This window comes from Anser brachyrhynchus, assembly GCF_964034855.1.
Source record: "Anser brachyrhynchus genome assembly, contig: SCAFFOLD_49, whole genome shotgun sequence".
Classification (NCBI taxonomy): Eukaryota; Metazoa; Chordata; class Aves; order Anseriformes; family Anatidae; genus Anser; species Anser brachyrhynchus.
The window spans coordinates 176,390-197,666 of record NW_027664038.1 but is presented as its reverse complement, the minus strand read 5'-3'; the positions used below and the strand labels follow the sequence as shown (position 1 = coordinate 197,666).

The following is a 21,277-nucleotide window of genomic DNA, read 5'->3' as shown; positions in this document are numbered from 1 at the left end:
ATGTTTGGATAGTAGAAAGGCGGTTGTTGATTCATCGGTTGTTTGGGGACGGGAATAGTAGGGCTGGGAAGAGTAGGGATAGTAGGATTAAGGGGATGCCGAATAGATTGGGGCTGGAAAATTGGTCAAAGAAGCTTAGGTTCATGGTCAGGATCATGGTGTGGGTTTGGTAGTGAGGGAGGTCTTATTTGATGGGGGGTTGGTTGTGGTGAAGGCTAGTAGTTTTGGTTGGATGAGGAGTGCTAGGGTTAATCAGGTTATAATTATGATTGAAAATCATGTTGCGGGGTTAAGCTGTGGCATATCATTAAGGAGGGGGAAGTCCCTCTTTGGCTAGCTTAAAAGGCTAGTGCTGTTGCATAGCTTCTTAATGATTAGGATGATGATAGAAGGGACGATCAGGCCTCGAAATGTGGGAGTGGGGTTGATTCTACTACAATGGGTATGTAGCTGTGATTAGCCCCGCAAATTTCTGAGCATTGTCCGTAAAAAATCCCAGGCCGGGTGGTAATGAATGAAGTTTGGTTTAGTCGGCCTGGGATTGCGTCTGTTTTAACTCCGAGCGTTGGGACTGCTCAGGAGTGGAGTACGTCTCCTGCAGTAATGATTACGCGGATGGGGGATTCTATTGGGATAACTACGCGGTGGTCAACTTCTAGCAGTCGGAAGTGGCCGTTGGGTAAGTCTGGGGTGGGCACTATGTAGGAGTCGAAGGATAGGTCTTTGAAGTCTGTGTATTCGTAGCTTCAGTATCATTGGTGGCCGATGGCTTTTAGGGTGAGGTCTGGTTCATCGATTTTGTCCATTATGTAGAGGATTTGTAGGGATGGGAGGGCGAGGAGTACCAGGACGATAGCAGGTAGGATTGTCCAGATCAGCTCTACTTCTTGGGCGTCTACAGCATTGGACGAGAGTTTTTCTGTTAGTATGTGGGCTAAAAGGTAGAGAACTAGGCTGCAGATAGCTAGGGCAACGATTAGGGCGTGGTCGTGGAATTCAACGAGTTCTTCTATGATGGGTGATGAGGCGTCTTGGAATCCTAGTTGGGAGTGGTTGGCCACATGAGATGTACAGGATTTTTACCTGTGATTTAGTCTTGACAAGGCTATGTAATTGGTTTACTAACGTCTCATAAGAAAGAAGCATGAGCGGTTAATGCATTTGGCTTGAAACCAGCATGTGAGGGTTCGATTCCTTCCTTTCTTGTACTTGGACGAAGGCCGGTTCCTCGAAAGTATGGTATGGGGGAGGGCAGCCGTGGATTCATTCAACGTTTGTGGTAGTTAGTTCTGGTTGTAGGACTTTTCGTTTGGCCGAAAAGGCTTCTCAGATGATGAATATTAGTATGATTACGGCTACTATTGAGATTAGGGAGCCGATGGAGGAAATGGTGTTTCATAGTGTGTAGGCGTCGGGATAGTCCGAGTATCGTCGGGGTCTTCCTGCTAGGCCTAGGAAGTGCTGGGGGAAGAACGTTAGGTTTACTCCTGTAAATATTACCCCGAAGTGGGCTTTTGCTCATGTTTGGTGTAGGGTAAACCCAGTGAGTAGTGGGAATCAGTGAGTAAATCCTGCTAGAATGGCAAAGACGGCGCCTATGGATAGGACGTAGTGGAAGTGGGCAACTACGTAGTACGTGTCGTGCAGGGCGATGACTAGGGAAGAGTTTGCAAGAACGATTCCTGTTAATCCTCCGATGGTAAATAGGAAGATAAATCCTAGAGCTCATAGTATTGGGGGGGTCTCATTTGATTGTTCCTCCGTGCAGGGTGGCTAGTCAGCTAAATACTTTGATTCCGGTAGGGATGGCAATGATTATAGTGGCTGATGTAAAGTAGGCTCGGGTATCAACGTCTATTCCTACTGTAAACATGTGGTGAGCTCAGACGATGAATCCTAGGAAGCCGATGGATAGTATGGCTCAGACTATTCCCATGTAGCCGAAGGGCTCCTTTTTGCCTGAGTAGTACGTGACTACGTGTGAGATGATTCCAAACCCCGGTAGGATCAGAATATAGACTTCTGGGTGTCCGAAGAATCAGAATAGGTGTTGGTACAGGATTGGGTCTCCTCCTCCAGCGGGGTCGAAGAATGTGGTGTTTAGGTTTCGATCAGTTAGTAATATTGTAATACCGGCGGCGAGTACGGGGAGTGATAGAAGGAGTAGGATGGCGGTAATTAGTACGGATCAGACAAATAGTGGGGTTTGGTATTGTGAGAGTGCGGGGGGTTTTATGTTGATGGCTGTGGTGATAAAGTTGATGGCCCCAAGGATGGAGGAGATACCGGCTAAGTGGAGTGAGAAGATAGCCAGGTCTACTGAAGCTCCGGCGTGGGCAAGGTTACCTGCTAGGGGAGGGTAGACAGTTCAGCCTGTGCTGGCGCCAGCTTCTACAGTGGATGAGGCTAGTAGGAGGAGGAATGATGGGGGGAGGAGTCAAAAGCTTATGTTGTTTATTCGCGGGAATGCTATGTCAGGGGCACCGATTATGAGGGGGACTAATCAGTTGCCGAATCCTCCGATCATGATGGGTATGACTATAAAGAAGATTATTACAAAGGCGTGAGCGGTAACGATTACATTGTAAATTTGGTCGTCGCCTAGGAGAGTTCCTGGTTGTCCTAGTTCTGCGCGGATTAATAGGCTGAGTGCGGTGCCGACTATTCCTGCTCATGCCCCGAAGATGAGGTACAGGGTGCCAATATCCTTATGGTTAGTGGAAAATAGTCATCGGTTGATGAAGGTGACGGGTAAGATGGCTGAGTGTTGAAGCGTTAGGCTGTAGTCCTTTTTTACAGAGGTTTAATTCCTCTTCTTATCGGCTCTGTAGTGAAATTCATGTTGAGTTGCAAGCTCATCGATGCGCACTAGGGTGCGTCAGGGTCTTTGTAGGCAGAAGCCAATTGGTTTAGGCATTTAGCTGTTAACTAGAGTTTTGTGGGATCGAAGCCCATCTGTCTAGGGAGGCTTTAGCTTAATTAAAGCGTCTGACTTGCATTCAGAAGATACAGGTTAATATTCTGTAAGTCTTAATGTGCAGAAACTAAGAGGGTTTAACTCTTATTTAAGGCTTTGAAGGCCTTCGGTTTGGGGTGTTATCCTAAGTTTCTAGACAATGGCATGTATTATTGGGGACAGGGGAAGTAAGAGGATTGATAGTGAGGCAAGGACCGCAGTAGGTGTGCTTGGGGCTTTGCTAGTGTATCATTGTTTTATGTGGTTAGAGGAGTTGGGGGGAAGGGTAATTGTTGAGTGGTATGCGAGGCGTAGGTAGAAGAAGAGGCTGAGCAATGATAGCATGGCAATTGCCATGGCTGCTGGTGTTATTTCCTGTTTAGTTAGTTCTTGGATGATAAGTCACTTTGGTATAAAGCCTGTTAATGGGGGGAGGCCTGCTAGGGATAAAAGTACTAGTATTAGGGTGGCGTTTAGCACTGGGGTTTTTGTTCATGAGGTTGTGATCATGGATAGGTTAAGGGCTTTGATTTTGTTAAGGGCTAGGAATACGGCTGATGTTATGATTGTGTATAGGTAGAAGGTAAGTAAGGCCAATTTGGGGCTGTAAACTAGGATGATGGCGATTCAGCCTAAGTGGGAGATGGACGAGAAGGCTAGGATTTTGCGTGTTTGTGTTTGGTTCAGTCCTATTCAGCCTCCTAGTGCTGTTGAGGCTAGGGCCATGGCGGTGAGTAGAGCTGGGTCGAGGGATTTGGATGTTAGTAGGAGCAGGGTTAGTGGGGGGAATTTTATGAGGGTCGAGAGTAGCAGGGCTGTTATTAGTGGCGATCCTTGTAGTACTTCTGGGAATCAGAAGTGAAATGGCACTAGGCCCAGTTTAATAGCGATTGCTGCTGTCAGTAGTAGACAGGAGGTTGGGTGGTTTATTTGTGTGATGTCTCATTGGCCGGTGACTCAGGCATTGGTTATGCTAGAGAATAGGACCAGGGCGGAAGCAGCTGCTTGGGTTAGGAAGTATTTCGTTGCGGCTTCTACTGCTCGTGGGTGGTGGGATTTGGCAATTAGGGGAATGATGGCTAGTGTGTTGATCTCCAGTCCTGTCCAGGCCAGAACTCAGTGGTTGCTGGAAATTGTGATTGTGGTGCCCAAGATGAGGCTGAAGGTTATGATTGGGGTCGCGTAAGGGTTCATTAGTAGAGGAGGGGGTTAAACCATCATTTTCGGGGTATGGGCCCGATAGCTTGATTAGCTGACTCTACTAGAAAATAATATAAGGGAAGTATGGAGAATTTTGATTTCTCTTGTGTGGGTTCAATTCCTACTTTTCTAAGGTCAACAGGAAATGAGAGGGCTGTTATACCTCTATGTTCACTTTATCATAGTGACCCTTTGTAGTTCAGGCACATTTCCTTATGTAAGGAGGTAGGCCTGCATAGCAGATAGGTATGCTGATGTGTCAGAGGCACAGAGCTAGTGTGAGGGGTAGGAAGTTTTTTCATAGTAGGTGCATTAGTTGGTCATATCGGAATCGTGGGTATGAAGCTCGGACCCATAAGAAACCAGAAGATAGTAGGAGGACTTTTGTGGCTAGGATGACGGGGAATAGTTCTGTGGGTAGCCCTAGGGCGCTTGGGTTTAGGAATATGATGGCTGTAAGTGTATTTATTAGCATAATGTTCGCATATTCAGCTAGGAAGAATAAGGCGAAGGGTCCTGCGGCGTATTCAACGTTAAACCCTGAGACTAGCTCAGATTCACCCTCTGTGAGGTCAAAAGGAGCTCGGTTTGTCTCTGCTAGGGTGGATACGTATCATATTATTGCTAGGGGTGATGAGGAGAAAATGAAGTATAGAGGCTCCTGTGCGACGGCAAACTCACTGCACTGCATCCCCACTGCTGCCAGTGCACTCTCTGGACTCACTGCACTGCATCCCCAGTGGTGCCAGTGCACTCTCTGGACTCACTGCACTGCATCCCCAGTGGTGCCAGTGTACTCTCTGGACTCACTGCACTGCATCCCCAGTGGTGCCAGTGCACTCTCTCAAGTCACTGCACTGCATCCCCAGTGGTGCCAGTGCACTTTCTGGACTCCCTGCAGTGCATCCCCAGTGGTGCCAGTGCACTCTCTGGACTCACTGCACTGCATCCCCAGTGGTGCCAGTGCATTCACTGGACTCACTGTACTGCATCTCCAGTGGTGCCAGTGCACTCTCTGGGCTCACTGCAGTGCATCCCCAGTGCTGCCCGTGCACTCTCTGGAGTCACTGCACTGCATCCCCAGTGGTGCAAGTGCACTCACTGGATTCACTGCACTGCATCCCCAGTGGTGCTAGTGCACTCTCCGGACTCACTGCACTGCATCCCCGGGGTTGCGAGTGCACTCTCTGGACTCACTGCAGTGCATCCCCAGTGGTGCCAGTGCACTCTCTGGACTCACTGCAGTGCATCCCCAGTGGTGCCAGTGCACTCTCTGGACTCACTGCAGTGCATCCCCAGTGGTGCCAGTGTACTCTCTGGACTCACTGCACTGCATCCCCAGTGGTGCCAGTGCACTCTCTCGAGTCACTGCACTACATCCCCAGTGGTGCCAGTGCACTCACTGGACTCACTGTACTGCATCATCAGTGGTGCCAGTGCACTCTCTGGACTCACTGCACTGCATCCCCAGTGGTGCCAGTGCACTCTCTGGACTCACTGCACTGCATCCCCAGTGGTGCCAGTGCACTCACTGGACTCACTGCAGTGCATCCCCAGTGGTGCCAGTGCACTCTCTGGACAAACTGCACTGCATCCCCAGTGGTGCCAGTGCACTCTATGGACTCAATGCAGTTCATCCCCAGTGGTGCCAGTGCACTCTCTGGACTCACTGCACTGCATCCCCAGTGGTGCCAGTGCACTCTCTCAAGTCACTGCACTGCATCCCCAGTGGTGCCAGTGCACTCACTGGACTCACTGCAGTGCATCCCCAGTGGTGCCAGTGCACTCTCTGGACAAACTGCACTGCATCCCCAGTGGTGCCAGTGCACTCTATGGACTCAATGCAGTTCATCCCCAGTGGTGCCAGTGCACTCTCTGGACTCACTGCACTGCATCCCCAGTGGTGCCAGTGCACTCTCTGGACTCACTGCACTGCATCCCCAGTGGTGCCAGTTCACTCTCTGCACTCACTGAACTGCATCCCCAGTGGTGCCAGAGCACTCTCTGGACTCACTGCAGTGCAGCCCCTGAGGTGCCAGTGCACTCTCTATACTCACTGCACTGCATCCCCTGTGGTTCCAGTGCACTCTCTGGACTCACTGCACTGCATCCCCAGTGGTGCCAGTGCAGTCTCTGGACTCACTGCACTGCATCCCCAGTGGGGCCAGTGCACTCTCTGCACTCACTGCACTGCATCCCCAGTGGTGCCAGTGCACTCTCTAGAGTCACTGCACTGCATCCCCAGTGGTGCCTGTGCAGTCTCTGGACTCACTGCAGTGCATCCCCCGTGGTGCCAGTGCACTCTCTGGACTCACTGCACTGCATCCCCAGTGGTGCCAGTGCACTCTCTGGACTCACTGCAGTGCATCCCCAGTGGTGCCAGTGCACTCTCTGGACTCACTGCAGTGCAGCCCCTGAGGTGCCAGTGCACTCTCTGGACTCACTGCAGTGCATCCCCAGTGGTGCCAGTGCAGTCTCTGGAGTCACTGCACTGCATTTCCAGTGGTTCCAGTGCACTCTCTACACTCACTGCACTGCATCCCCAGTGGTGCCAGTGCACTCTCTGGACTCACATGACTGAATGAACAGTGGTGCCAGTGCACTCTCTGGACTCATTGCAGTGCATCCCCAGTGGTGCCAGTGTAGTCTCTGGACTCACTGCAGTGCATCCCCAGTGGTGCCAGTGCACTCTCTGGACAAACTGCACTGCATCCCCAGTGGTGCCAGTGCACTCTCTGGACTCAATGCAGTTCATCCCCAGTGGTGCCAGTGCACTCTCTGGACTCACTGCACTGCATCCCCAGTGGTGCCAGTGCACTCTCTGGACTCACTGCACTGCATCCCCAGTGGTGCCAGTGCACTCTCTGCACTCACTGAACTGCATCCCCAGTGGTGCCAGAGCACTCTCTGGACTCACTGCAGTGCAGCCCCTGAGGTGCCAGTGCACTCTCTGTACTCACTGCAGTGCATCCCCTGTGGTTCCAGTGCACTCTCTGGACTCACTGCACTGCATCCCCAGTGGTGCCTGTGCAGTCTCTGGACTCACTGCACTGCATCCCCAGTGGTGCCAGTGCACTCTCTGCACTCACTGCACTGCATCCCCAGTGGTGCCAGTGCACTCTCTGGACTCACTGCCGTGCATCCCCAGTGGTGCCTGTGCAGTCTCTGGACTCACTGCAGTGCATCCCCCGTGGTGCCAGTGCACTCTCTGGACTCACTGCACTGCATCACCAGTGGTGCCAGTGCACTCTCTGGACTCACTGCAGTGCATCCCCAGTGGTGCCAGTGCACTCTCTGGACTCACTGCAGTGCATCCCCAGTGCTGCCAGTGCACTCTCTGGAGTCACTGCACTGCATTCCCAGTGGTTCCAGTGCACTCTCTACACTCACTGCACTGCATCCCCAGTGGTGCCAGTGCACTCTCTGGACTCACATGACTGAATGAACAGTGGTGCCAGTGCACTCTCTGGACTCACTGCAGTGCATCCCTCTGGTGCCAGTGTAGTCTCTGGACTCACTGCAGTGCATCCCCAGTGGTGCCAGTGCAATCTCAGGACTCACTGCAGTGCAGCTCCAGTTGGTGCCAGTGCACTAACTGGACTCACTGCACTGCATCCCCAGTGGTGCCAGTGCACTCTCTGGACTCACTGCACTGCATCCCCAGTGCTGCCTGTGCACTCTCAGGACTCAAAGCACTGCATCCCCAGTGGTGCCAGTGCACTCTCTGGACTCACTGCAGTGCATCCCCAGTGGTGCCAGTGCACTCTCTGGACTCCCTGCACTGCATCCCCAGTGGTGCCAGTGCGCACTCTGGACTCACTGCAGTGCATCCCCAGTGGTGCCAGTGCACTCTCTGGACTCACTGCAGTGCATCCCCAGTGGTGCCAGTGCACTCTCTGGACTCACTGCACTGCATCCCCAGTGGTGCCAGTGCACTCTCTGGACTCACTGCACTGCATCCCCAGTAGTGCCAGTGCACTCTCTGGACTCACTGCAGTGCATCCCCAGTGGTGACAGTGCACTCTGTGGACTCACTGTACTGCATCCCCAGTGGTGCCATTGCACTCTCTGGACTCACTGAAGTGCATCACCAGTGGTGCCAGTACACTCTCTGGACTCACTGCACTGCATCACCAGTAATGCCAGTGCACTCTCTGGAGTCACTGCACTGCATCCCCAGTGGTGCCACTGCACTCTCTGTACTCACTGCACTGCATCCCCAGTGGTGCCACTGCACTCTCTGGACTCACTGCACTGCATCCCCTGTGGTGCCAGTGCACTCTCTGGACTCACTGCACTGCATCCCCAGTGGTGCCAGTGCACTCTCTGGACTCATTGCACTGCATCCCCAGTGCTGCCTGTGCACTCTCTCGACTCACTGCACTGCATCCCCAGTGGTGCCAGTGCACTCTCTGCACTCACTGCACTGCATCCCCAGTGGTGCTAGTGCACTATCTGGACTCACTGCACTGCATCACCATTGGTGCCAGGGCACTCTCCGGACTCACTGCAGTGCATCCGCAGTGGTGCCAGTGCACTCTCTGGAGTCACTGCACTGCATCCCCAGTAGTGCCAGTGCACTCTCTGGACTCACTGCAGTGCATCCCCAGTGGTGCCAATGCACTCTCTGGACTCACTGCACTGCATCCCCAAGGTGTCAGTGCACTCTCTGGACTCACTGCAGTGCATCCCCAGTGGTGCCAGTGCACTCTCTGGACTCACTGCACTGCATCCCCAGTGGTGCCAGTGCAATCTCTGGACTCACTGCACTGCATCCCCAGTGGTGCCAGTGCGCTCTCTGGACTCACTGAAGTGCATCCCCATTGGTGCCATTGCACTCTCTGCACTCACTGCACTGCATACCCAGTGGTGCCAGTGCACTCACTGGACTGACTGCACTGCATCCCCAGTGGTGCCAGTGCGCTCTCCGGAGTAACAGCAGTGCATCCCCAGTGGTGCCAGTGCACTCACTGGACACACTGTACTGCATCACAGGTGGTGCCAGTGCACTCTCTGCTCTCACTGCACAGCATCCCCATTGGTGCCAGTGCATTCACTGGACTCACTGGACTGCATCACCAGTGCTGCCAGTGCACTCTCTGGACTCACTGCACTGCATCCCCAGTGGTGCCAGTGCACTCTCTGGACTCACTGCACTGCATCCCCAGTGGTGCCAGTGCACTCTCTGGACTCACTGCAGTGCATCCCCAGTGGTGCCAGTGCACTCTCTGGACTCACTGCACTGCATCCCCAGTGGTGCCAGTGCACTCTCTGGACTCACTGCACCGCATCCCCAGTGGTGCAGTGCACTCACTGAACTGACTGCACTGCATCCCCAGTGGTGCCAGTGCACTCACTGGACTCACTGTACTGCATCACAGGTGGTGCCAGTGCACTCTCTGGACTCACTGCAGTGAATCCCCAGTGGTGCCAGTGCACTCAGTGGACTCACTTCACTGCATCCCCAGTGGTGCCAGTGCACTCTCTGGACTCACTGCACTGCATCCCCAGTGGTGCCAGTGTACTCTCTGCACTCACTGCAGTGCATCCCCAGTGGTGCCAGAGCACTCAGTATACTCACTGGACTGCATCCCCAGTGGTGCCAGTGCACTCTCTGGACTCACTGCACTGCATCCCCAGTGGTGCCAGTGTACTCTCTGGACTCACTGCAGTGCATCCCCAGTGGTGCCAGAGCACTCTCTGGACTCACTGCACTGCATCCCCAGTGGTGCCAGAGCACTCTCTGGACTCACTGCACTGCATCCCCAGTGCTGCAGGTGCACTCTCTGGACTCACTGCACTGCATCCCCAGTGGTGCCACTGCACTCTCTGGACTCACTGCACTGCATCCCCGGTGGTGCCAGTGCACTCTCTGGACTCACTGCACTGCATCCCCAGTGGTGCCAGTGCACTCACTGGACTCACTGCAGTGCATCCCCACTGGTGCCAGTGCACTCTGTGGACTCACTGCAGTGCATCCCCAGTGGTGCCAGTGCACTCTCTGGACTCACTGTACTGCATCCCTAGTGGTGCCAAACCACTCTCTGGACTCCCGGCACCCCATCCCCAGTGGTGCCAGTGCACTCTCTGGACTCACTGCACTGCATCCCCAGTGGTGCCAGTGCACTCTCTGGACTCACAGCACCGCATCCCCTGTGGTGCCAGTGCACTCTCTGGACTCACTGCAGTGCATCCCCAATGGTGCCAGCGCACTCTCTGGACTCACTGCACTGCATCCCCAATGGTGCCAGTGCACTCTGTGGACTCACTGCAGTGCATCCCCAGTGGTGCCAGTGCTCTCTCTGGACTCACTGTACTGCATCCACAGTGGTGCCAGTGCACTCTCTGGACTCACTGCAGTGCATCACCAGTGGTGCCAGTGCACTCTCTGGACACACTGAAGTGCATTCTCAGTGGTGCCAGTGCACTCTCTGGACTCACTGCGCTGCATCCCCATTGGTGCCAGTACACTCACTGGACTCACTGCACTGCATCCCCAGTGGTGCCAGTGCAGTCTCTGCACTCACTGAATTGCATCTCCAGTGGTGCCAGTGCACTCTCTGGACTCACTGCACTGCATCCCTAGTGGTGCCAGGGCACTCTCTGCAGACACTGCAGTGCATATCCAAAGGTGACAGTGCACTCTCTGGACTCACTGTACTGCATCCCCAGTGGTGCCAGTGCACTCTCTGGACTCACTGCACTACTCCAGCCGCGGCAGTCGCTCCAGCCGCGGTAGCCCTCCAGCCTCGGCAGCCGCGGCAGCTTCGGCAGCCGCTCCAGCCGCGGCAGCCGCTCCGTCCGCGGCATACGCGGCAGACTCTCCAACCGCGGCAGCCGCTCCAGCCGCGGAAGCCGCGGCAGCCGCTCCAAACGCGGCAGGCACTCCAACCGCGGCAACCTCTCCAGCCGTGGCAGCCGCTCCACTCGGTAGCGGCTGGAGCGGCTGCCGCGGCTGGAGCGGCTGGAGCGGCTGCCGCGGCTGGAGCGCCTGCCGCGTTTGGAGCGGTTACCGCGGCTGGAGCGGCTGGAGCGGCTGCCGCGGCTGGAGCGGCTGCCGCGGCTGGAGGGGCTAACGCGGCTGGAGAGGCTGACGCGGTTGGAGCGTCTAGAGCGTCTGCCGCGGCTGGAGGGGCTACCGCGGCTGGAGCGGTTGACGCCGCTGGAGCGGATGCCGAGGCTGGAGCGGCACTCTCTGGACTCACTGCACTGCATCACCAGTGGTGCCAGTGCACTCTCTGGACTCACTGCACTGCATCCCCAGTGGTGCCAGTGCACTCTCTGGACTCACTGCAGTGCATCCCCAGTGGTGCCAGTGCACTCTCTGGACTCACTGCACTGCATCCCCAGTGGTGCTAGTGCACTCTCTGGACTCACTGCACTGCATCCCCAGTGGTGCCAGTGCACTCTCTGGACACACTGAAATGCGGTCTCAGTGGTGCCAGTGCACTCTCTGGACTCACTGCACTGCATCCCCAGTTGTGCCAGTGCACTCTCTGGACTCACTGCAGTGCATCCCCAGTGGAGCTAGTGCACTCTGGACTCACTGCAGTGCAACCCCAGTGGTGCCAATGCACTGTCTGGACTCACCGCACTGCACCCTGAGTGGTGCCATTGCACTCTCTGGACTCACTGCACCGCATTACCACTGGTGTCAGTGCACTCTCTGGAGTCACTGCGCTGCATCCCCAGTGGTGCCAGTGCACTCTCTGGAGTAACTGCAGTGCATCCCCAGTGGTGCCAAAGCACTCTCTGGACTCCAGGCACCGCATCCCCAGTGGTGTCAGTGCACTGTCTGGACTCCCGGCACCGTATCCCCAGTGGTGCCAGTGCATTCTCTGGACTCACGGCACTGCACCCTGATTGGTGCCAGTGCACTCTCTGGACTCAGTGCACTGCATCCCCAGTGGTGCCAGTGCACTCTCTGGACTAACTGCAGTGCATCCCCAGTGGTGCCAGTACACTCTCTGGAGTCACTGCAGTGCATCCCCAGTGGTGCCAAAGCACTCTCTGGACTCCCGGCACCGCATCCCCAGTGGTGCCAGTGCACTCTCTGGACTCACTGCACTGCATCCGCAGTGGTGTCAGTGCAGTCTCTGCAGTCACTGTAGTGCATTCCCAGTGTTGCCGGGGCACTCTCTGGACTCACAGCACTGCAACCCCAGTGGTGCCAGTGCACTCTCTGGACTCACTGCACTGCATCCCCAGTGGTGCCAGTGCACTCTCTGGACTCACTGCACTGCATCCCCAGTGGTGCCAGTACACTCTCTTTACTCACTGCACTGCATCCCCAAGGTGCCTGTGCACTCTCTGGACTCACTGCACTGCTCCAGCCGCGGCAGCCTCTCCAGCCGCACCAGCCGCGGCATCCGCTCCAGCCTCGTCATCCGCTCCAGCCGCGTTAACCGCTCGAGCCGCGGTAGCTCCTCCAGCCGCGCCAGCCGCTCCAGCCGCGGCAGCCGCTCCAACCGCGGCAGCCGCTCCAACCGCGGCAGCCGCTCCAGCCGCTACCGAGTGGAGCGGCTGCCACGGATGGAGGGCTACCGCGGCTGGAGAGGCTGCCGCGGCTGGAGCAGTGCAGTGAGTCCAGGGAGCGCAAAGGCACCAGTGGGGATGGAGTGCAGTGAGTCCAAAGACTTCACTGTCACCACTGGGAATGCAGTGCAGTGAGTCCAGAGAGTGCACTGGCACCACTGGGGATGCAGTGAAGTGAGTGCAGAGAGTGCACTGGCACTACTGGGGATGCAGTGCAGTGAGTCCAGAGAGTGCACTGGCACCAATGGGGATGCAGTGCAGTGAGTCCAGAGAATGCACTGGCACCACTGGTGATGCCCTGCAGTGAGTCCAGAGACTGCACTGGCACCACTGGGGATGCACTACAGTGAGTCCAGGGATAGAACTGGCACCTCTGGGGATGTAGTGCAGTGAGTCCAGAGAGTGCACTGGCACCACTGGGGATGCCCTGCAGTGAGTACAGAGAGTGCACTGGCACCACTGGGGATGCAGTGCAGTGAGTCCAGTGAGTGCACTGGCACCACTGGGGATGCACTGCAGTGATTCCAGAGAGTGCACTGGCACCACTGAGAATGCACTTCAGTGAGTCCAGAGAGTGCACTGGCACCACTGGGGATGCACTGCAGTGAGTCCAGAGAGTGCACTAGCAACACTGGGGATGCAGTGCAGTGAATCCAGTGAGTGCACTGGCACCACTGGTGATGCAGTGCAGTGTGTACAGAGAGTGCACTGGCACCACTGGAGATGCAGTACAGTGAGTCCAGTGAATGCACTGGAACCACTGGGGATGCAGTGCAGTGAGTCCAGAGAGTGCACTGGCACTAATGGTGATGCAGTACAGCGAGTCCAGTGAGTGCACTGGCACCAGTGGGGATGCAGTGCATTGAGTCCAGAGAGTGCACTGGCAGCACTGGGGATGCAGTGCAGTGAGTCCAGTGAGTGCACTGGCACCACTGGGGATGTAGTGCAGTGACTCGAGAGAGTGCACGGGCACCACTGGGGATGCAGTGCCGCGAGTCCAGAGAGTGCACTGGCACCACTGGGGATGCGGTGCCGGAGGTCCAGAGAGTGCATTGGCACCACTGGGGATGCACTGCAGTGACTCCAGAGAGTGCACAGGCATCACAGGGGATGCAGTGCAGTGAGGCCAGAGAGTGCACTGGCACCACTGGGGATGCAGGGCACTGAGTCCAGAGAGTGCACTGGCACCACTGGGGATGCCCTGCAGTGAGTCCAGAGAGTGTACTGGCACCAATGGGGATGCACTGCAGTGAGTCCAGAGAGTGCACTGGCACCACTGGGGATGCAGTGCAGTGAGGCCAGAGAGTGCACTGGCACCACTGGGGATGCAGGGCACTGAGTCCAGAGAGTGCACTGGCACCACTGGGGATGCCCTGCAGTGAGTCCAGAGAGTGTACTGGCACCAATGGGGATGCACTGCAGTGAGTCCAGAGAGTGCACTGGCACCACTGGGGATGCACTGCAGTGAGTCCAGAGAGTGCACTGGCACCACTGGAGATGCAGTGCAGTGAGTCCAGAGAGTGCACTGGCACCACTGGGGATGCACTGCGGTGAGTCCAGAGAGTGCACTGGCACCACTGGAGATGCACTGCAGTGAGTCCAGAGACTGCACTGGCACCACTGGGGATGCAGTGCAGTGAGTCCGGTGAGTGTACTGGCACCACTGGGGATGCACTGCAGTGAGTCCAGAGAGTGCATTGGCACCACTGGGGATGCACTGCAGTGAGTCCAGAGAGTGCACTGGCACCACTGGGGATGCACTGCAGTGAGTCCACAGAGTGCACTGGCACCACTGGGGATGCAGTGCAGTGAGTCCAGAGAGTGCACTGGCACCAATGGGGATGCACAGCAGTGAGTCCACAGAGTGCACTGCCACCACTGGGGATGCACTGCAGTGAGTCCAGAGAGTGCACTGGCACCACTGGGGATGCAGTGCAGTGAGTCCAGAGAGTGCACTGGCACCCCTGGTGATGCACTGCAGTTACTCCAGAGAATGCACTGGCACCAATGGGGATGCAGTGCAGTGAGTCCAGTGAATGCACTAGCACCACTGGTGATGCAGTGCAGTCAGTCCAGTGAGTGTACTGGCACCACTGGGGATGCACTGCAGTGAGTCCAGAGAGTGCACTGGCACCACTGAGAATGCCCTTCATGAGTCGAGAGAGTGCACTGGCACCACTGGGGATGCACTGCAGTGAGTCCACAGAGTGCACTAGCACCACTGGGGATGCAGTGCAGTGAGTCCAGAGAGTGCACTGGCACCACTGGGGATGCACTTCAGTGAGTCCAGAGAGTGCACGGGCTCCAATGGGGATGCACTGCTGTGAGTCCACAGAGTGCACTGGCAACACTGGGGATGCAGTGCAGTGAGTCCAGAGAGTGCACTGGCACCACTGGGGATGCAGTGCAGTGAGTCCAGAGAGTGCACTGGCACCACTGGGGATGCACTGCAGTGAGTCCAGCGATTGCACTGGCACCACGGGGGATGCACTTCAGTGAGTCCAGAGATTGCACTGGCACCACTGGGGATGCACTGCAGTGAGTCCAGAGAGTGCACTGGCACCACTGGGGATGCACTGCAGTGAGTCCAGAGAGTGCACTGGCACCACTGGGGATGCACTGCAGTGAGTCCAGAGAGTGCACTGGCACCAGAGGGAATGCACTGCAGTGAGTCCAGTGAATGCACTGGCACCACTGGGGATGCAGTGCAGTGAGTGCAGGGAGTGCACTGGCACCACTGGGGATGCACTGCAGTGAGTCCAGAGAGTGGAGTGGCACCACTGGGGATGCAGTGCAGTGAGTCCAGAGAGTGCACAGGCAGCAATGGGGATGCAGTGCAGTGAGTCCAGAGAGTGCACTGGCAATACTGGGGATGCAGTGCAGTGAGTCCAGAGAGTGCACTGGCACCACTGGGGCTGCAGTGCAGTGAGTCCAGAGAGTGCACTGGCACCACTGGGGATGCAGTGCAGTGAGTCCAGAGAGTGCATTGGCACCACTGGGGATGCACTTCAGTGAGTCCAGAGAGTGCACTGGCACCACTGGGGATGCACTGCAGTGAGTCCAGAGAGTGCACTGCCAACACAGGGGATGCACAGCAGTGAGTCCAGAGAGTGCACTGGCACCAATGGGGATGCAGTGCAGTGAGTCCAGAGTGTGCACTGGCACCACTGGGAATGCAGTGCAGTGAGTCCAGAGAGTGCACTGGCACCACTGGAGATGCAGTACAGTGAGTTCAGTGAATGCACTGGCAGCACTGGGGATGCAGTGCAGTGAGTCCAGAGAGTGCACTGGCACCTCTGGGGATGCATTATAGTGATTCCAGTGAGTGCACTGGCACCACTGGGGATGCAGTGCAGTGAGTCCAGAGAGTGCACTGGCACCACTGGGGATGCACTGCAGTGAGTCCAGAGAGTGCACTGGCACCACTGGGGATGCACTGCAGTGAGTCCAGTGAGTGCACTGGCACCACTGGGGATGCACTGCAGTGAGTCCAGAGAGTGCACTGGCACCACTGTTGATGCAGTACAGTGAGTCCAGTGAATGCACTGGCACCACTGGGGATGCAGTACACTGAGTCCAGAGAGTGCACTGGCACCAATGGTGATGCAGTACAGCGAGTCCAGTGAGTGCACTGGCACCACTGGGGATGCAGTGCATTGAGTCCAGAGAGTGCACTGGCAGCACTGGGGATGCAGTGCAGTGAGTCCAGTGAGTGCACTGGCACCACTGGGGATGTAGTGCAGTGACTCGAGAGAGTGCACGGGCACCACTGGGGATGCAGTGCCGCGACTCCAGAGAGTGCACTGGCACCACTGGGGATGCGGTGCCGGAGGTCCAGAGAGTGCATTGGCACCACTGGGGATGCACTGCAGTGACTCCAGAGAGTGCACTGGCACCACTGGGGATACACTGCAGTGAGTCCAGAGAGTGCACTGGCACCACTGGGGATGCGGTGCCGGGAGTCCAGAGAGTGCTTTGTCACCGCTGGGGATGCACTGCAGTTACTCCAGAGAGTGCACAGGCATCACAGGGGATGCAGTGCAGTGAGTCCAGAGAGTGCACTGCCACCACTGGAGATGCAGTGCAGTGACTCCAGAGAGTGCCATGGCACCACTGGGGATGCGGTGCCGGGAGTCCAGAGAGTGCACTGGCACCACTCCGGGTGCAGTGCGGTGAGTCCAGAGAATGCACTGGCACCAATGGGGATGCAGTGCAGTGAGTCCAGAGAGTGCACTGGCACCACTGGGGATGCAGTGCAGTGAGTCCAGAGAGTGCACTGGCACCACTGGGGATGCAGTGCAGTGAGGCCAGAGAGTGCACTGGCACCTCTGGGGATGCAGGGCACTGAGTCCAGAGAGTGCACTGGCACCACTGGGGATGCCCTGCAGTGAGTCCAGAGAGTGCACTGGCACCACTGGGGATGCAGTGCAGTGAGTCCAGAGATTGCACTGGCACCACTGGGGATGCAGTGCAGTGAGTCCAGAGAGTGCACTGGCACCACTGGAGATGCAGTGCAGTGAGTCCAGAGAGTGCACTGGCACCACTGGGGATGCACTGCAGTGAGTCCAGAGAGTGCACTGGCACCACTGGAGATGCACTGCAGTGAGTCCAGAGACTGCACTGGCACCACTGGGGATGCAGTGCTGTGAGTCCGGTGAGTGTACTGGCACCACTGGGGATGCACTGCAGTGAGTCCAGAGAGTGCATTGGCACCACTGGGGATGCACTGCAGTGAGTCCAGAGAGTGCACTGGCACCACTGGGGATGCACTGCAGTGAGTCCACAGAGTGCACTGGCACCACTGGGGATGCAGTGCAGTGAGTCCAGAGAGTGCACTGGCACCAATGGGGATGCACAGCAGTGAGTCCACAGAGTGCACTGCCACCACTGGGGATGCAGTGCAGTGAGTCCAGAGAGTGCACTGGCACCACTGGGGATGCAGTGCAGTGAGTCCAGAGAGTGCACTGGCACCCCTGGTGATGCACTGCAGTTACTCCAGAGAATGCACTGGCACCAATGGGGATGCAGTGCAGTGAGTCCAGTGAATGCACTAGCACCACTGGGGATGCAGAGCAGTCAGTCCAGTGAGTGTACTGGCACCACTGGGGATGCACTGCAGTGAGTCCAGAGAGTGCACTGGCACCACTGAGAATGCCCTTCATGAGTCGAGAGAGTGCACTGGCACCACTGGGGATGCACTGCAGTGAGTCCACAGAGTGCACTAGCACCACAGGGGATGCAGTGCAGTGAGTCCAGAGAGTGCACTGGCACCACTGGGGATGCACTTCAGTGAGTCCAGAGAGTGCACGGGCTCCAATGGGGATGCACTGCTGTGAGTCCACAGAGTGCACGGGCTCCAATGGGGATGCACTGCTGTGAGTCCAGAGAGTGCACTGGCACCACTGGGGATGCAGTGCAGTGAGTCCAGAGAGTGCACTGGCACCACTGGGGATGCACTGCAGTGAGTCCAGAGAGTGCACGGGCTCCACTGGGAATGCACTGCAGTGAGTCCACAGAGTGCACTGGCACCACTGGGGATGCAGTGCAGTGAGTCCAGAGAGTGCACTGGCTCCACTGGGGATGCAGTGCAGTGAGTCCAGAGAGTGCTCTGGCACCACTGGGGATGCAGTGCAGTGAGTCCACAGAGTGCACTAGAACCACTGGGGATGCAGTTCAGTGAGTCCAGAGAGCGCACTGGCACCACTGGGGATGCACTGCAGTGAGTCCACAGAGTGCACTGGCACCACTGAGAATGCACTTCAGTGAGTCCAGAGAGTGCACTGGTACCACTGGGGATGCACTGCAGTGAGTCCAGAGAGTGCACTAGCACCACTGGGGATGCAGTGCAGTGAATCCAGTGAGTGCAGTGGCACCACAGGGGATGCAGTGCAGTGAGTCCAGAGAGTGCACTGGCACCACTGGGGATGCACTGCAGTGAGTCCAGAGAGTGCACTGGCACCACTGGGGATGCACTGCAGTGAGCCCAGAGAGTGTACTGGCACCACTGGGGATGCACTGCAGTGAGTCCAGAGAGTGCACTTGCACCACTGGGGATGCACTTCAGTGAGTCCAGAGAGCGCACTGGCAATACTGGGGATGCAGTGCAGTGAGTCCAGAGAGTGCACTGGCACCACTGAGAATGCACTTCAGTGAGTCCAAAGAGTGCACTGGCACCACTGGGGATGAACTGCAGTGAGTCCAGAGAGTGCACTAGCACCACTGGGAATGTAGTGCAGTGAATCCAGTGAGTGCACTGGCACCAGTGGGGATGCACTGCAGTGAGTCCAGAGAGTGCACTGGCACCACTGGGGATGCACTGCAGTGAGCCCAGAGAGTGCACTGGCACCACTGGAGATGCAGTACAGTGAGTCCAGTGAATGCACTGGCAACACTGGGGATGCAGTGCAGTGAGTCCAGAGAGTGCACTGGCACCACTGGTGATGCAGTATAGTGAGTCCAGAGAGTGCACTGGCACCACTGGGGATGCACTGCAGTGAGTCCAGAGAGTGCACTGCCACCACTGGGGATGCACTGCAGTGAGTCCAGAGAGTGCACTGGCACCACTGATGATGCAGTACAGTGAGTCCAGTGAGTGCACTGGCACCACTGGGGATGTAGTGCAGTGACTCGAGAGAGTGCACTGGCACCACTGGGGATGCAGTGCAGTGAGTCCAGAGAGTGCACTGGCACCACTTGGGATGCAGTGCAGTGAGTCCAGAGAGTGCACTGGCACCACTGGGGATGCAGTGCAGTGAGTCCAGAGAGTGCATTGGCACCACTGGGGAGGCAGTGCAGTGAGTCCAGAGAGTGCACTGGCACCACTGGGGATGCACTGCAGTGAGTCCACAGAGTGCACTGGTACCACTGGAGATGCAGTGCAGTGAGTCCAGAGAGTGTTCTGGCACCACTGGGGATGCACTGCAGTGAGTCCAGAGAGTGCACTGGCACCACTGGGGATGCAGTGCAGTGAGTCCAGAGAGTGCACTGGCAGCACTGGGGATGCAGTGCAGTGAGTCCAGAGAGTGCACTGGCAGCACTGGGGATGCAGTGCAGTGAGTCCAGAGAGTGCACTGGCACCACTGGGGATGCACTGCAGTGAGTCCAGAGAGCGCACTGGCACCACTGGGGATGCACTGCAGTGAGTCCACAGAGTGCACTGGCACCACTGAGAATGCACTTCAGTGAGTCCAGAGAGTGCACTGGTACCACTGGGGATGCACTGCAGTGAGTCCAGAGAGTGCACTGGCACCACTGGGGATGCAGTGCAGTGAATCCAGTGAGTGCACTGGCACCACTGGGGATGCAGTGCAGTGAGTCAAGAGAGTGCACTGGCACCACTGGGGATGCACTGCAGTGAGCCCAGAGAGTGCACTGGCACCACAGGGTTTGCGGTGCCGGGAGTCCAGAGAGTGCACTGGCACCACTGGGGATGCAGTGCAGTGAGTCCAGAGAGTGCACTGGCACCACTGGGGATGCACTGCAGTGAGTCCAGAGAGTGCTCTGGCACCACTGGGGATGCACTGCAGTGAGTCCAGAGAGTGCACTGGCACCACTGGGGATGCAGTCCAGTGAGTCCAGAGAGGGCACTGGCACCACTGGTGATGCACTGCAGTTACTCCAGAGAGTGCACTGGCACCACTGGGGATGCGGTGCGGTGAGTCCAGAGAGTGCACTGGCACCACTGGGGATGCAGTGCAGTCAGTCCAGTGAGTGTACTGGCACCACTGGGGATGCACTGCAGTGAGTCCACAGAGTGCACTGGCACCACTGAGAATGCCCTTCAGTGAGTCCAGAGAGTGCACTGGCACCACTGGGGATGCACTGCAGTGAGTCCACAGAGTGCACAGGCACCACTGGGGATGCAGTGCAGTGAGTCCAGAGAGTGCACTGGCACCACTGGGGATGCACTTCAGTGAGTCCAGAGAGTGCACTGGCACCACTGGGGATGCAGTGCAGTGAGTCCAGAGAGTGCATTGGCACCACTGGGGATGCAGTGCAGTGAGTCCAGAGAGTGCACTGGCACCACTGGGGATGCACTGCAGTGAGTCCACAGAGTGCACTGGTACCACTGGGGATGCAGTGCAGTGAGTCCAGAGAGTGCACTGGCACCACTGGGGCTGCACTGCAGTGAGTCCAGAGAGTGCACTGGCACCACTGGGGATGCAGTGCAGTGAGTCCAGAGAGTGCACTGGCACCACTGGGGATGCAGTGCAGTGAGTCCAGAGAGTGCACTGGCACCACTGGGGATGCACTGCAGTGAGTCCAGAGAGTGCACTGGCACCACTGGGGATGCACTGCAGTGAGTCCAGAGAGCGCACTGGCACCACTGGGGATGCACTGCAGTGAGTCCACAGAGTGCACTGGCACCACTGAGAATGCACTTCAGTGAGTCCAGAGAGTGCACTGGTACCACTGGGGATGCACTGCAGTGAGTCCAGAGAGTGCACTAGCACCACTGGGGATGCAGTGCAGTGAATCCAGTGAGTGCACTGGCACCACTGGGGATGCACTGCAGTGAGTCCAGAGAGTGCACTGGCACCACTGGGGATGCAGTGCAGTGAGTCCAGAGAGTGCACTGGCACCATT

The 21,277-nt window shown here is 56.9% G+C and overlaps 1 long non-coding RNA gene across 1 annotated transcript in view; it reads right to left on the bottom strand.

The window, feature by feature from the left end:
- Positions 1-1,131: 1,131 nt before the first annotated feature.
- The window catches only part of LOC308186470, a 51,613-nt gene continuing 31,467 nt past the window's right edge, over positions 1,132-21,277 (bottom strand). Inside the window, exon 2 of the long non-coding RNA XR_013944071.1 lies at positions 1,132-2,667. This is a non-coding gene — a long non-coding RNA (uncharacterized lncRNA). The remainder of the gene's footprint in view (positions 2,668-21,277) is intronic.